At 41.6% G+C, this 15087-nt stretch overlaps 1 long non-coding RNA gene across 1 annotated transcript in view; it reads right to left on the reverse strand.

Moving 5' to 3' along the window:
- LOC128833650 (uncharacterized) overlaps positions 1 to 15087 on the reverse strand; it is a 105827-nt gene that overhangs the window by 41459 nt on the left and 49281 nt on the right. The window contains exon 2 of the long non-coding RNA XR_008444310.1: positions 14019 to 14062. This is a non-coding gene — a long non-coding RNA (uncharacterized LOC128833650). The remainder of the gene's footprint in view (positions 1 to 14018; positions 14063 to 15087) is intronic.

Genomic DNA, 15087 nt, shown 5'->3' on the forward strand with positions numbered 1-15087 from the left:
CTGTCTGGCCCTTGAAGTTAAATCTGTGCATAAGTCTTTACAGGATTGAGGCCTTGCTGACTGAGCAGTGTATAGTAACTTTCAGTGAGAATACAATATGCAGATTCCTGGACTGACAGATTACCAAGTGTAAATTGGCTTCAGTAACTGTACGGCATGCAAATTTCTGCACTCGGATTCACTACTGCACTCAGAACTCACCTTCCACATGCCCAAACCAAACACAGAGATCTCAGCCTCTCATTTAATTAGATGAAAGATGCATGTTTGCACATGCTTAAATTCTTCAGTAAGATATTAAATAATCAGCTATGACCATATCTGCACGGAGTATCATACCTAAATTATTGTAATAATTAGGTGATGTATAAATACTAGAGTGTGCTAGACACATACAAATATAAGGCATGCTCCCATCCCAGATGAGCTACTGATATAGGTTTTTAAGATTGAATTCCGTTCCTATTGAGCCCAATGGGAGTATTTTCATTTACTTCAGTGGAACTGAATAGCACCCTTACCCATGATTCCACGGGTGAGAATAGCTGACCATGGCAGGAAGAAAGGGAGGATGAAAGTCGCAAGAACAACATTGTGACATTAGTTCCATATTCTTCATAGAAATATTGTTATGATGTGAATATGGCATAACTAAGGTATGCAAGATGGGTCATGTGAGGTGTCATTGGAAAGATTATGATTTACTGAATGTGATTATCCAATTTGTATGCATGTATCATTTCTGTATCTGAAGTGAGAAATATTGTCTATGTAATAATTATAACTGGGTTTTCACCTGGGGAACACCCACCAGACAATATGCAAACAGTGTGGATGGGCTATTAGGAAAGACAATATGATTTTGAAGATACTAATCTCCCTCCTTTCTGAGAAGTTTCCTGGGAAACTTGGACACTGCAGGGTCATGTGATCATGACCCCTGGTACAGGATACCATCTTAAAATACTGGTATTTTTCCACAGGATGGGGAAACAAAGGGTTCCCACCATATGCCAATCCTATTTAACTTGCTCCCCAACCTTAATCTTGGCTCTTCCCCACTGCCTCCCTACCCAAGAAGAGAGACTGCTGAAAACTCCTGAAGAAACAAAGGAACTAAGCTGGGGGAGGCAGGGGCTGAGCCCAGGCAAGAAAGGTCAGCCTGTGAAGGGGATACCTGGAGATTTAAGCTGCAAGCAGTGCAGTTTACCTTCAAGAAACTCTGCAACCTGCTTGAAACACCATTTAGTGTGAGAGTATTATTTGTAGCCGGTATTCCTTAGTGTATTAAGCTTAGTTTGCATGTTTTGTTTTATTTGCTCAGTAATCTGCTTTGATCTGTTTGCTATACCTTATAATCACTTAATTTCCTTTTGTAGTTAATAAACTTGGTTTGTTTTTTGTCTATTCCAAAACCCAGTTTGTGCAGTCCATGATGGGGGGGGGGGCAGGGGCAAAAAGCCGTGCATATCTTCCTCCACATTGGGAGAGCCACATTGAGAGAGGGGGTGAATTTCATGAGCTTATGCTGTACAAATCTCTATACAGTGCAAGCCAATATAATTTTGGGTTTATACTCCAAAGTGCTGAGCTGAGTCCTCCCACACAGAGCTGATAGTCTGCAATGTGATTCTACAACTGGGTGTGTCCCTACCTGTGTCTGTGATGGAAGGGGGCTTGAGAGCCTGTCACAGCAGCACAGAGTAAGGGCAAACCAATGGTGGGACAGGCCAGCTCAGTGGGACTCCAGCACATCAGGTGGCACCCCAGAAGAGGAGTCCAACCCATCACAAACATTTCACAGTTGCTTGGTTTGGTTATGTGTATGTCTTGATGGCATTACTGGCTTGCTTATATGTATTTATTTACATTATTTAATGACTTGCTCATAATCTTATTTTGGCTGTGTGCCTGAATTTTTAACTGCCCTACAAAAATCACTAAGAAAAATAGAAGTGAGAAAATCCTTCAGATATAGTATAAATAAAGTCTAGATCTTGAATGTTTTGCATAGATATGTTGTGCAAAAGCCTGTTCTCTTAATTGTCCAAGGTCATAAATTCAACTCAGTCTGTTATGTAAAATTGTTAAAGTCACAAAAGCTGGTACAAACTACATCAGTTAAGTTTTTAAAAAAAAAAAAAAAAAAAAAAAACTTGTGTTCAGAGGCCTTCAAGGCCCCTGGTAAAGTCTCAAGTTGGCATGACAACAAGCGGAAAGATTCTAGAACTGGGAGTTAATGGTTATAGATGAAATCACTAAAATGTGTTTTGATATGTTAATGGGATGACGCTGATAGCCATCCTTGCACATTGACTAAATGGGAGCAGTGGAGCAGATGGACAGAAAGGAATGACACTTCCAATCATGGCTGCCACCCCAATGGGACTCTGGGATCCATCATGGCACTGTTGGCCTTCTTTGTCCTGATCCTGAAAGGCACCCTGACCACATTAGGCCAGGAAGAGGGAAACAGATGCCATCACCACCTCCATCGGCTTCAGCTAAATCTTGAACAACACCTGGAATTCAAGTCTTAAGTTCTTGCTATTGCTCCCTCTCTACTTTGTCACTTTCCTTCCCCACCTTATTTCTCTTCTTTCTTTTGCCTTCTGCCTAATATGCACATGTCTACACTGCACTAAAAGACCTGCAGCCCCAAGTCTCAGAGCCCAGGTCAGTTGACTTAGGCTTGTGGGGTTTGGGCTAGAGGCTAAAAATAGCCGTGTTCGTGTTCATGTTCCTGCTCGGACCGGAACCCAGGCTCTGAAAATTGAGGGGGTAGGGTCTGAGAGTCCAGCCTGAGTGACCATACTGTTTTGAGTCCCGCAGCCCAAGCCCTGTGAGCCCAAGTCAGTTGACCCAGGCTCTGAGATTCCGTGCCAGGGTTTTTTCTTTGCTACATAAACATACCCTCAGTGTCGGTCTTAACCACCAAGACCATTCCACCGTTTGCAACAGTGCTTTTGCCCAAAAAGAGCAGCCTAAAAGCAATGCCTTAAACAGTCCAGTGCTGGTGTCTCTCTGCCAACAAGGTTGCAAGAGAAAGTTGGCACCAAAGAAATAAGCTAAATTTTCTATCTTTGCTATTCTCTTCCCCTCCCCCCCCCCCCTTTTGTATGCCTTGCTTTGTCTTAAAGGAAACAGAACTGGATTGCAACAGCTCAAAACCATCTAAACTAATTTTTCCTCTTTTTCCCCTAACAAAAGAGTTAGTTATCTTCAATAACATCTAAAAGGACTGCCAAATAAAAGGTTTCCCTATAAAAAAATTTATACGGCTAAAGAGAATAAAGGAAATGGTAGAGAGTAGGTCATAATTTTTTTTAATTTTTAATGCTGTAACTGTCCCCCTGCTTTTTATCACAAGGTTGCAAAATTATTAATAGTAATTGTTACAATAATGTAACACAACCCTGGTCCACACTTAACTGTAGTGTTGTAATAGTAAACAAGGATTTTATTAGCATGTGACCCTTTATTGAACATGAGACATATCCTTAGCAAAACAGCCAGCACCCCCACACACACAGCCCCATTGAAGTCAGTGGGGCTCAGTGTAGAAAGAACTGTGTGCAGTAGAGTGCTTTGTTTGGATTTATTTAAAATGTATATGCTGCTCTCTGTTTGTGTTCAAGAAGGTTAGGTCGAAGAAATGTGCCTTTCACTTGAAGCCTAAGGTAGTGAGGTTTGTGATGGCCCTCAGCTCCTGTGGGAGTTTGCATCATAGTCTCAGACTGGTCCTCGAGACAGCTGTCTCCAACGTAGACAAGCTACACCCTGTAGTGTTTGTCCTTTGGATTTGGAACACACTACTGCACACATTCCTATCTTGGTATGATTGAAACTTAAGACTAACCCTCTACTTCTACATCAGGTGTGCTATACTTTAGTCAAATTATTTAGATACAAAACTTTACTCTAGTGTAATGGATCCAAAATTCTTCAAGTCTCTCCCCTTTTCATTTACTTTAATTCTGTATCAAGTGACCATTTTCTTAGGCAATCTCTAATATAATATTCAAGATTTTCTGCACGCACACACACACACACACACACACTGACACAACCTTTGCTTTAGCTGGCATCGTTCTAACACATTTCAGCAAAAGTAATTTAGAAACTGTGATGCTTTGATTATACTTGGGCTAAACCCTGTATTTCAGGTTTATGGGGAAATAACTTTCCACCTGCATCAGGAGCAAGGGATCATTTCACTAGTGACAATTATCCTTCTCCCTCCTCCTGAGTCTGTTCAGAAGGGACGCTTTAGTACCTGTTAAAGGTCCCCATCACTGCAGTTGTGTCTCCTGTCCCTACTTTTAATGAATCAGCATTTCTTGGCAAGAACACAGAATGGGACAAAACAGCAGGTCAGCTGAAAGGGATGGGATCAGGGAGGATGTTTCATAGTCCCATCCCATTAATCTGAAACCTTGGCAGATTTAAAAACTGTTCTGCCTGGAAATAAATGACTGACTTTAAACAATTTGGTCACCTGTTATCATATTATCTGAATCTATTTCATCTTTAAGCCAAGGTGCACAATAGAGTTGGCAGATAACACTATGCATGACATTAATTTATTCTGGTGTATTTGATGTTTTTACATTTTTTTTCCTGTTTAATTTTTTTATTTAATACCTGGCATCTCATAGCAGTCATTCGCATCTCTCCTGTCACTTGGTATGATTTTAAAATCATAATCTAAACAGTTATCTTGGTGTTTTCCTCTCCAATTTGTACTCTGACAAAGATGTCATGAATCTAAATGGCAACCCGGAACATATTCATGTGAAGGCACAAATGCAGCTTTGTAAAATTCTACCCACCAGCTGTCCTGGGGTGAGTACAATATCATAGCTTTTTCATTTCCATCAATCATTAGAGTAAAAAGCAAGTGAACAGATTTTGTACTTTGGTGGATATATGTTAATAATCATATTATTATTATTATTATTATTAAGGCTGGGATAATCTTTTATTAATAGTGCGCCAGACTGTGAATCCTTTCTCACATTGGTAAGCTTACTCACACAAGTAGTCCCTCTGCCTGCTCTCTGACTACTCTGAGCAAGGGGTTTGCAAACCAGCCCATTCATTGCAAATAGTCCCATTATGTTATGTAGAAATAAAAGAAAAATTGACATTTGCAAATCTATTATAGCATCAATGAAGATGAATTAATTGACTCAATCCTAGTATGCAAAGTTCATTCAGATCTTGGTTTAGTAATAATTATGGCATATATTTCCAGAAGTGGGTCAGTGCAGCGATGCTTTAATGAAATATATAATATGAAAATACGTTGCGATGTTACACGAGCTGTGTGTACATCCAGTAAGATATGTTTGGGGAATACAATAACAAGAGAAAATATGGAGGAGAAAGCAACCTGCTGTAATGGCTAAATTAGATGACGAGCAAATGTTGCAATCATATAGTTATTCACCTTGGGATTTCAGTATTATTTGAAAAATAATATACAGCTCACGTGAAGCCATCTTAGTGCTGGAATGCATCTAACACTTTACTGTATATGGAAATTGGTATGTGACTTAATGTGATTTTTTTTTACCTTATATTTACATTTTAGAAATACCTTTATTTGTACATGATGTAATTAAAATATGTCACACACAGAAGCCAAACTTTTGCCTTAAACTTGATTAAGAACTATTACTTGCTTTCCAAAAAGAGCAGATTTGGGGAGAATGTCTATTTGATTGACATGGGGCTGTTTTTTTCCTTCATTTTGTAGGGTAAGGATTTATTTTTAGAAGGTGGGTTGGCTAGGAAATCCACTGCCAGGAAACACTGAGGTCACCAAAACTCATTTCACTGAGGTATCCTGAAAGTTCAAGTTAATTTCTCTAACCCATTATTCTTCCTACTCCAAGGTGGTGTAGTAAAGTGGGTTCAAGTAACCTAGGCAACAGTGATGCCAAGATACAGATTGGAACTGACTAGCACCTGACTGAGTTCCCACTAAAGTCAATAGTAGTCTTGCAATTTGGGAGCAAGACTGAGCACTGATGGCAATACTGTGAAACTTCTATATTTTAGAAATAGATTTTCATACCTGGGTCAGTCCATTAACAGGTGCAACATGTTCTCAATCCTGTGTGCTTAACTGTTTAAAGTTATGTGCTGTAGTACTAAATAATATATTACACTTAAATAGCACCTTCATCAGAGTAATTTCTCATTACTCACAGGTGTAGCTTACTTTACTGATTGCTGCACTAGGAGGAAAGGGCTGAGACTATGGGGCAGACAGGGTTTTTTCTTCTAGAGACAGGTGGGAGCTTACCTGTTGGGGTGCTGTGCTCATGATATTCATTAAATGGATTTCTTTTCATGTGGTAGCATTCCTGAGGCAGCTTACAATATGAAACAAGAATGTGCTGTGCAGATATTTTGTTTGTTAGTACTAATTTTGTCATTAGTACCAATATGTATTTGCTGATAACAGGTTCTGTGGATTGTTGAAGTTAGGTGTTATTTTGGCAATACAATACTGAATTAAAGTTCTTCTTCCCTTCCTATTTTTTGCTTTCCTCGGTGTACAGTAAAAGGACTTAGAGACTTTCTAAAAGGCACCCCTTTACACAGATTGTGTTATCATTCAAGTTGTTCATTTCCTAACTACGTGATAAAATTGTATACAAAGGATGCAGGCTGACCATCTTATTAGAGATAAGAGGCTTCTTTCTGCACTGGTGTAAATCAGGACTAACTCCTCTGAAGTCAATGGCATTATACTGGTGTAAATGAGTGAGAGAGCAAGAGGCAGGCCAAGAATTCCCCCAGCATAGTTTCAAGGTGAGAAATGTCCTCTTCCACTTTAAATTGGCTACAAGATTCAGTAATCTAGTACTTCTTTATAATAAGAACTGCTCTTTGATAGTGGGTCATGGAGTGAAGCCACCACAAGTAGATATCTGCAGGATTAAGCATTTCAAAGATGGTACATGTACAATAGCTCCTGAAATAAAATGAACTTTTGGCTGAGAATCACTATAAGATTTTCATTCACTTCCCCACTCTGGGAATCTTAATGGTTCACACTCTGGGAATCATAATGGGTCTCTCAACTCTATCATTGTTAGTTATACTTTTAGACAGCAAAGGGAGTCTGTTTTGTGACCAGTGTGCACTCTGTGTTTCAGAGCTCTGAGGGATTCCTGATTTTTCCTATACAATCTTTTGCCTGGAGGACTGCAGAAAGGTGGATGCTCTGCTTTAGGGTAGATGTTGTGATACAATAAACCAGTTCAAATGCTCTCCTCCTTACTTGTAAGCACCCTTTCTGTCTGAAATAATGACATTTGCAATATAGTTACACCAATAAATGCTACAGTAGTAATTACAATGCCTGATGAACACCACATTTTACAGCAAAAACATATTTACTATTTGGCATACAGGAAATGTGGGAATTGCTTAAGCTTAAGACCTGGAATAGACTGTTCATACTAATGACAAAAGACTCCTTATTCCATTATTTTAAAATAAATTCAAAATTTAGAGGACTAATCATGGTAAATGGAGCCTTTCACCTCAAGGTTATCAATATTGTTAAGCATACTATTCATGTTTAATAAGTTACCTAAGGCCTGGTCTACACTACAAAGTTAGGTCAATGCAAGGCAATTTACATCAATCTAGTTGTGCATATGTCTACATTTAAATTTTACTTCCATTCATGCAAGTGCTCCATTACACCAATGTAGTAATACCTCCCCAAGCAGCACAGAGCCACAGTTCATGTACTTAGATTGACACAGAGCAAGAGTAGGCACTGTATTAGTTATCTCGACCCTAGCTGTCCTCCAGCAGCTGTCCTAGAATGCCCCACACTGATCACTCTGTTCACCATTATGAACTCCACTGACAAGGGGTCATGCAGACTGGAAGCCCCCCAGTCCCTTAAACCCCCACAAATTTTTGGAATTCCTTTTCCTGATTGTCCAGTTTGATGAGCACACCTAGCAGCTCTCCATTGTTGAGTGCAATTGCCCAGCTAACCATGTCAGCAGCATGCTCCAGATTCGCTCTCGCCTGGAGTAGACAGGCGATATTGGATCTCCTAGGTTTGTGGGGAGAAGAGGCTGTGCAGACACTGCTCCAAACCAGCTATAGAATGTTGACATCTATGAGCAGATTGCTCAGGGGATGCAGAAGAAGAAGAGGTCTGACAGGAACCAGGAGCAGTGCTGTATGAAAGACAAGGAGCTGTGGCTGACAGGGAGGCCAACAATCAATCCAGTGCCAAGCTACAGACCTGCTTCTTTTACAAAGAGCTGTATGCTATGCTTGGGGGAGATCCCACTACACACCACCTCCATGGAGCCCAACTCCCGGGTCGCTGCCTTGAACACCCAGGAGGAGGTGGAAGAAGAGGCAGAGTGTGGCAGATGGGAGTTCTACGTGAGCCAGGAACTGTTTTTGACTCCACCACAGTCCATCCAGTCCTGCCAGTTGAACATGAGTGAGCCCAATGCAAGGGAAGGAACCTTGAGTAAGTCCATAGATACATTTTCACTTACAAGGATTTTCATTCCTCTCTAGAATTAAGCGAGGTGGGTGGGGATGTAGGTATATTAAAGAAGGTACTAACAGTGATTTCCCCCAAGTGACAATGACCCCCCAATAATTTGTCCCCCACACTTTAAAATCCAATAGTTTCACCAAGTACAAAAATCTCTTGGGTCTTCTGTTAAAACTTGTAAGCTACTGTCTGTAGAAATCATTGATTGTATCTATCCTGTGAAAGATACTTTATTACTATGTAAAACTTATAAACAAGTTAATTGACTTTGTTCTTGAAGTAATTGATACAATGTAAACAAACACTATAAGCCCTTAAGTGTCTTACAATGAAGTGAAACAGCAACAGCTCCTAGACCCCCACCCTCTGTGACTAAAGGGCCAGGAGTCTCAAATGAATTAGCACACACCCCGAAAGTGGTGGAGACAGTAAATTAAAATATGGTTAAGATATGGAATGTGTGTTGATGAATGCTTGATGTACATGAATGGTTAGGGAGGTGCCAGCCTAGAAAGGGAGTATCCATTGGCCGAAGAATGTGTAAAGTGGACCACCAGAACCCACGGAGGGTAAACTGGGATCCACCCCATCACCTGGAAGGATGAGAAACACAAACTTTGGACAGTTTGGAGCCACCAGGAATGTGCCCAGGAATGTGCCATCTGCTGATTGAGTCAGCAACAGCAGAATGAAACAGCTCCCATAGACTAACATAGGAATTAATTCCTATAAGAATGGACTCTCAAGACTGAGGATTTTGAGTCTCTGGTTCTGCTGCCAACCTCCAGGAGCATCAGGTGCACCTGACACAGACTCGGCTCCATCCTCATGACCAAGATACCTGGCCAGTAACTTGGCATGAGCAACTATAACACCTATACAAAACTTAAATGAATGATTGTGTGTGTGTGTGTGTGTATAAGGAATAAGTAGTCAAAACAGCATTGTTTACTTTTATCTTTTGCTTTATCATTATATTTACAATAAATGTGGCATCTTTGCCTTATCCCTCTTAATAAGATCCTGCTGGTTTTTATTCTATTGGTATAACAGGGAGAGGCATGCAGAGCAGTTTGTGTACACAGAGATGTCCCTTGAATCCTCATGAGAGATATCAATGAAACTTTCATGGAGGTATTCTGCAATCCTCTACCGAAGGTTTCTAGGGAGGGCTGCCTTATTTTTTCTTCTATGGTAGGACACTTCCCCACGCCACTCAGCGATAACTTCAGCAGACATCATTGCAGTACACAGGCCAAGGCAACTTCAGGATGCTAGCAGCAACTATGCTCTCTCTGCCTTAGTTACCCTCAGGAGTGTGATATCAGCTAAAATCACCACTACCTGTGGAAAACAGTGCCAGTATTCAGTGTCATTGCGCTATGCTACTAGAATTGTGCAACCAAGCAATTCCCTCCTCATTTTCCCAATACTCACCATAGCGGGTGCTGTTACTGGTGCTGTGCACAAGCAATCCTAAGCAGAAGTGAGAATGTAGTGCTTAAATCTTTAGGGGAGAACGGAGCAAGTTCAGCATCTTAAGTTTCACTTTTTGTAGTGAAACTGGGTGTTTTATCTTCAGCTGCTGCCATTGTGGTCCTCAGGGTCTCCCCCTCCATAGCTGGGGAATGCCTGAGTCAGATAAGGAGGAGCAAGAAAAGGACTCGGGATGACATGTTCAGTGAGATCCTGCAAGCCAGTGCTGCATCAGACCATGAGCACAGGGCCTGGAAGATGAACACTGCAAACAGCCTGGAGAAGGAAAGAGTGGAGAGGAGAAACGCCCCGGAGTCTTAGCAGGAAAAGGAGAGGGAGATGTACCTGGACATAATGGGGCTTCTCAGGCAGCAAAGACTCTGGACCTGCAGGTTCAACAATCCTCAGCTCTCCTCCTTCTGCAGCCCATTGAGAACTCCTTATCAGGATCTCCCTATATCCCACCTCAACATTCCAGCTGGCATCAGGGGTCTCTGCAGTATCCCTATCACTTCCCATCCAGGGGACATGAAAGATTGTGACTCTGTGGTTTACACCAACCATGGCTTTCACATGTCAGTGTATGTGTAGTGAAATGGACATGAATATTCTTTCCCCTTAATAAGCTCTGTTCTCTTAATTTGTTTATTAAATGTTTAATGTATATATTTTTAAATTGCACATTTTACACTGATTTTTTTTACAGAATAAAATTCTATTTGGAAAATAATTCATCTTTATTCATTCACAACATATACGGTCAAGTGCTCAGCAGTTCAGAAAGCAATTAATTACCTGTTACTGCAGTGTCACACAACTCATCGGTTCACTCTAAACTAAATTAATGTGTGCATTGCCAATGTTGTATTCCCACATGTACAGCAATCACCACACGATTCCTATCAGGCCATAAGAGCAGGGCCAGGTATAGCACACTGTGACAATGCACATTACTCTGGCTCAGTGTTAAAATGGTCTTTCGAAGCCTCTCTGAGCAATAACCTCCATGTTGAGCTCTTCTAATAGCTCTTGTATCTGGCTGTTCAAATTAATCCGACAGCTCTCCACCCCAGCGGAAACATTTCCCCCTTTGCTCCACAGATGTTATGCAGGACATAGCAGGCAGCTATATCCATTGGGATATTTTTCTCACTGAGGTCCAATCTTGTGAGTAAACAACATTGGCAACACTTCAAAGGACCGAAAGCACATTCAGCTCTTATTGTGCATGTGCACCTGCTGAGTTGGTAGGTGAATCTTTCCTTGGTGCTGTTGAAGCAGCCAGTGTACAGCTTCATCAGCCAGGGGAGTAAGGGGTAGGCAAGATCACTATTGGTATTTTGACATTCCCAGTGGTAATCTGCCAGTCGGGAAAGAAAGTCCCTGCTCATAGCTTTCTGAACCTTCGGCTTGCAGTCCATCAGGGTAATCCGCTGGTGGGCTGCGAGATTTTTTTTTTTTTTTTTTTTTTTTACATTGACCGTCCGCAGGTATGGCCCTCCGCAGCTTCAACTGGCTGCAGTTTGCTGTTCCCAGCCAATGGGAGCTGTGGGAAGCGGCACAGGCTGCTGTCAGAGATGGCAGACAGCGAGGAAGGCCATGCAGATTTGAAAAAAAAGGCATGAAAATTATGGGATACAGGTAACATTATGAGAAGTTGACCCCATGCTCCCAATCACCCCTCAGTGACTTGTTTTGGTCCCATCATGCATTGCCAACACTTCCCAAAAGACAGTATTCAGGACAGTGGTGAGTTGCACCATAGGATACCTACCCATGGTGCACGCTATATTGATACACTCACTCCTGGTGACACAAAAAGCCATGTATGCACATGCACAAGAAATTTACTAACTGTGGTAGTTGAGTTAACATAAGTCTGTAGTATAGACATGGTCTAAGGAAGTTAGCCTGGTTCCTGCTTGTAAATTATTCATGAAAAGAGAAAAGATTTTTTTTTTTTAAGAATGTATTTTCAAAACAGATTTCAGCCTGTGCATTCTTCATCTTGGTTATTTGCTATTAATTTTTCACCATGATCATATAAACCTCATCATAGATTTTTCTGCTCCTTGATTGGATAACTAATTTTGTCAGCAAACTTTCTATAAAATAAACTTATATGCTGCTTTGTACCATCCCTCATTTTTGTTTTTTCCTCTCTCTCCCTTCCACGTTTTTTTCTTCTATATCTGACTCTTATCTCACACTCTGCAATTAACTCCTCTAGTTCCCCTTGTCTAAGGGTGTGTCTACACTATCCGCCAGATCAGTGGGCAGAGATCGATCCAGCGGGGCTCGATTTATTGCATCTAGTCTAGACATGATAAATTGACCCCTGTGTTCTCTCCCATCGACTCTCCTGTACTCCAGCGCCATGAGAGGTGCAAGCAGAGTTGACAGGGAAGCAGCAGCAGTCGACTCACTGCAGTGAAGACACCATGGTAAGTCGATCTAAGTACATCGACTTCAGCTACGTTATTCACATAGCTGAAGTTGTGTAACCAGCTTTCCCCCCACTCCCAAGCGTAGACCAGGGCTAAGTCTGACTGTTCATTCCCCTCTCTCCTTGTCCCCTTTTTTCATTCCTTCTTTCATGACCAGCTCCTCCTCCTTCTCACGCCTTCCTCTATTAGCGCCTAGTCTCTCGTCCAAGGCCACATAACTCATCCCCTCAGCCTCTCAAGAGCAATCAGCATGAACTCTAGCCATCTAGCAACACGTCCTCCTCCAGTTCCTCTGGATGAGCTGGAACTGACTTATGTCCCGTGCTCCCCTCTGTGCAGTGAATCTGGGACTACCAGGATACTTGGCACCTGAGTAAGGGAAGATTGTGCTGCCACTTCCCAAGTCCACTGATAAGCCCAAGTCCAGGGCAGCATCACTGCCTGTCCCCACCACCTACGCTAGCCCTGAGTGTGGAAAAGCTTTTACTCTCTTTGTCTGTTTGTCAGATAAATAGAGAATTCCCATCTCCCTGGCTTTTAGTCGGACACCTTTCACAAGCAATCCAGCATCATTGCTTACAGCTATGGCTGATTTAAAGAAATATTTAAAATGTTTATTATCAACTAATCTGTGTGAATATCTTTATGGGTCCTTATTGTACGGTGGCCCTGGCTGGCGCACCCTCCAGTGGTAGGCCACAACACACCAGGCATGTCTACCTCAGTTTCCCTAGTCCAGTAACACCATATCAAACTCTCTTGCCTCAATAACACCCCTCCTTGGAGCTGATTCAAAACATAATTCAAATAATCCCCAACAAAAGTTCCAGACATAGTCTATTTATCAGCACTGTGTATATAGTCCTTAAAATCATCTAGTCAGTCAGTGAAACATATACAACATTCTGGTATCTGCTACTCCCCCCCGACACTTTGTCAGTCCTTTTCTGTCCCTCTGCCAGGACAGCCAGAGTGCAACCCTGCTCTTTCCACTGGGAACCTCCACTGCCTCTCAGCTGGGAGATCTCCTCCCCTGGGGAGCATCCCTGGCTCCTCCTGGCTCTCTCTCTGTTTCCCTGGCTCCAGCTCTCCAGTTTGGAGCCAGCATGCTCCTCTCTCTGCTGCTTTCCCGCCTTCTGCTCTCTTCTGCCCTTGCCCTCTGGCTTCAGGAGTTAGACCAGCAAACCCCCACTTGTTGCTGTCCTGCCTTCAACCACTTCCCAGGAACCTCCTACAGATTCCTTCAGGGTCCTCCTACTGCCTCCTGGTCTCTAGCAACTCTCTCCTGCCCTTTCCTGACTCTCTCAGATACAGCTCTGGCTCATTAGGTCTCTCCCTCTAGCCCCTGGTGCCCCCTTTAAACCCAGTTGATGAATCACAGGTGCACTGGCCTTGCTCCTTCTGAAAGGACCAGGTCCAGCCTGTGACAGTTCCCTAAGTCAACTAAATGTGATTAGTACATGAAAAATCTTCTGCAAAAAGTTCACACTTAAATGTATTATTAGGAAACGCATCCTGGCAGCTTTCTAAATACTACTTACCCATCGATTGGAGTTTGTCAGAGAGTCACGGTTCTGGGGAAGACCTTAAAAAAAAAAAAAAAAAAAAACAGCAAAATACTAATGGTACCTAATGACAGCTCATTTCAATCTTTCTACATAATGTATCTGAAGTCAATAATCAGATGCATCATGTGAGTTGCAAGTAATAATTTATTAAAGTATATCTGTCAGGGAGCAAGAAAGGCAGTGATTAGCTTTACTTTCTGATCAATTAACAGCACTCAGATATTCAATACTTGAATTATGCCAAAGTCCCAGATGAGCCAAGTTAGTTGGTAGGAAGTCTGTAGTGCTCCTTCCTGCCAGCAGCTGTTCATTTTATCATATTTACTTTTACAAATGACTATTATTATCATCATGCAGCCTTAGCTACATGACTCTTTGGAAACTACTCAAGCTTTGCTTTTTAAGACTATGTGCAGTTTAATCTACTTCAATGGAAAATATTGAATTTTTTGAATGAAGTTGAGTTGCAGGAAGAAAATGCTTTTAACAGTAATTTGCAAGTAATAAAAATACAATATAAAACCCCCACAAAGAGCCTCTTTCTAGCCATGCACTTTCTAATCAGGGAATTCTATCCAATGTCGCAAGCCAGTATCTGTAATTAGAGAGTGTCTGATAGCACCTACACTTTCTAATAGGTTGCAATCCATAGTTTAAAGTGTTTTATGTACAGCAGACCTGGAAACCAAATAAGCTTTCACAACATATATTTTCACTTGTTTCCCATACTCATTTTTTTTCCAATGGTCTCACTGCTTTCATGTCTACTTTAACCCAAGTCCAGTCCAGATGCAGGCCAGAATATCCCTACTGTTTTCACGCACTGTAAACACCAGTGATTGATGCATTAGAAATAGGAAGGAAGATAGACAAGTAGAAAAAGACGGTCATGTGCCAATGAGTGACTAACAACTACTCAGTGAATAACAGAAATCACTTGAGCTCTGAATGAGAGTTACAACCTCACCATGTCTCATTACGCTGAGCTGCCCTAACTGGATTAACAAAAGAGGCCTTCCCAGTTTTTAATTACTAAATACAA

Source organism: Malaclemys terrapin, chromosome 3, assembly GCF_027887155.1.
Source record: "Malaclemys terrapin pileata isolate rMalTer1 chromosome 3, rMalTer1.hap1, whole genome shotgun sequence".
Classification (NCBI taxonomy): Eukaryota; Metazoa; Chordata; order Testudines; family Emydidae; genus Malaclemys; species Malaclemys terrapin.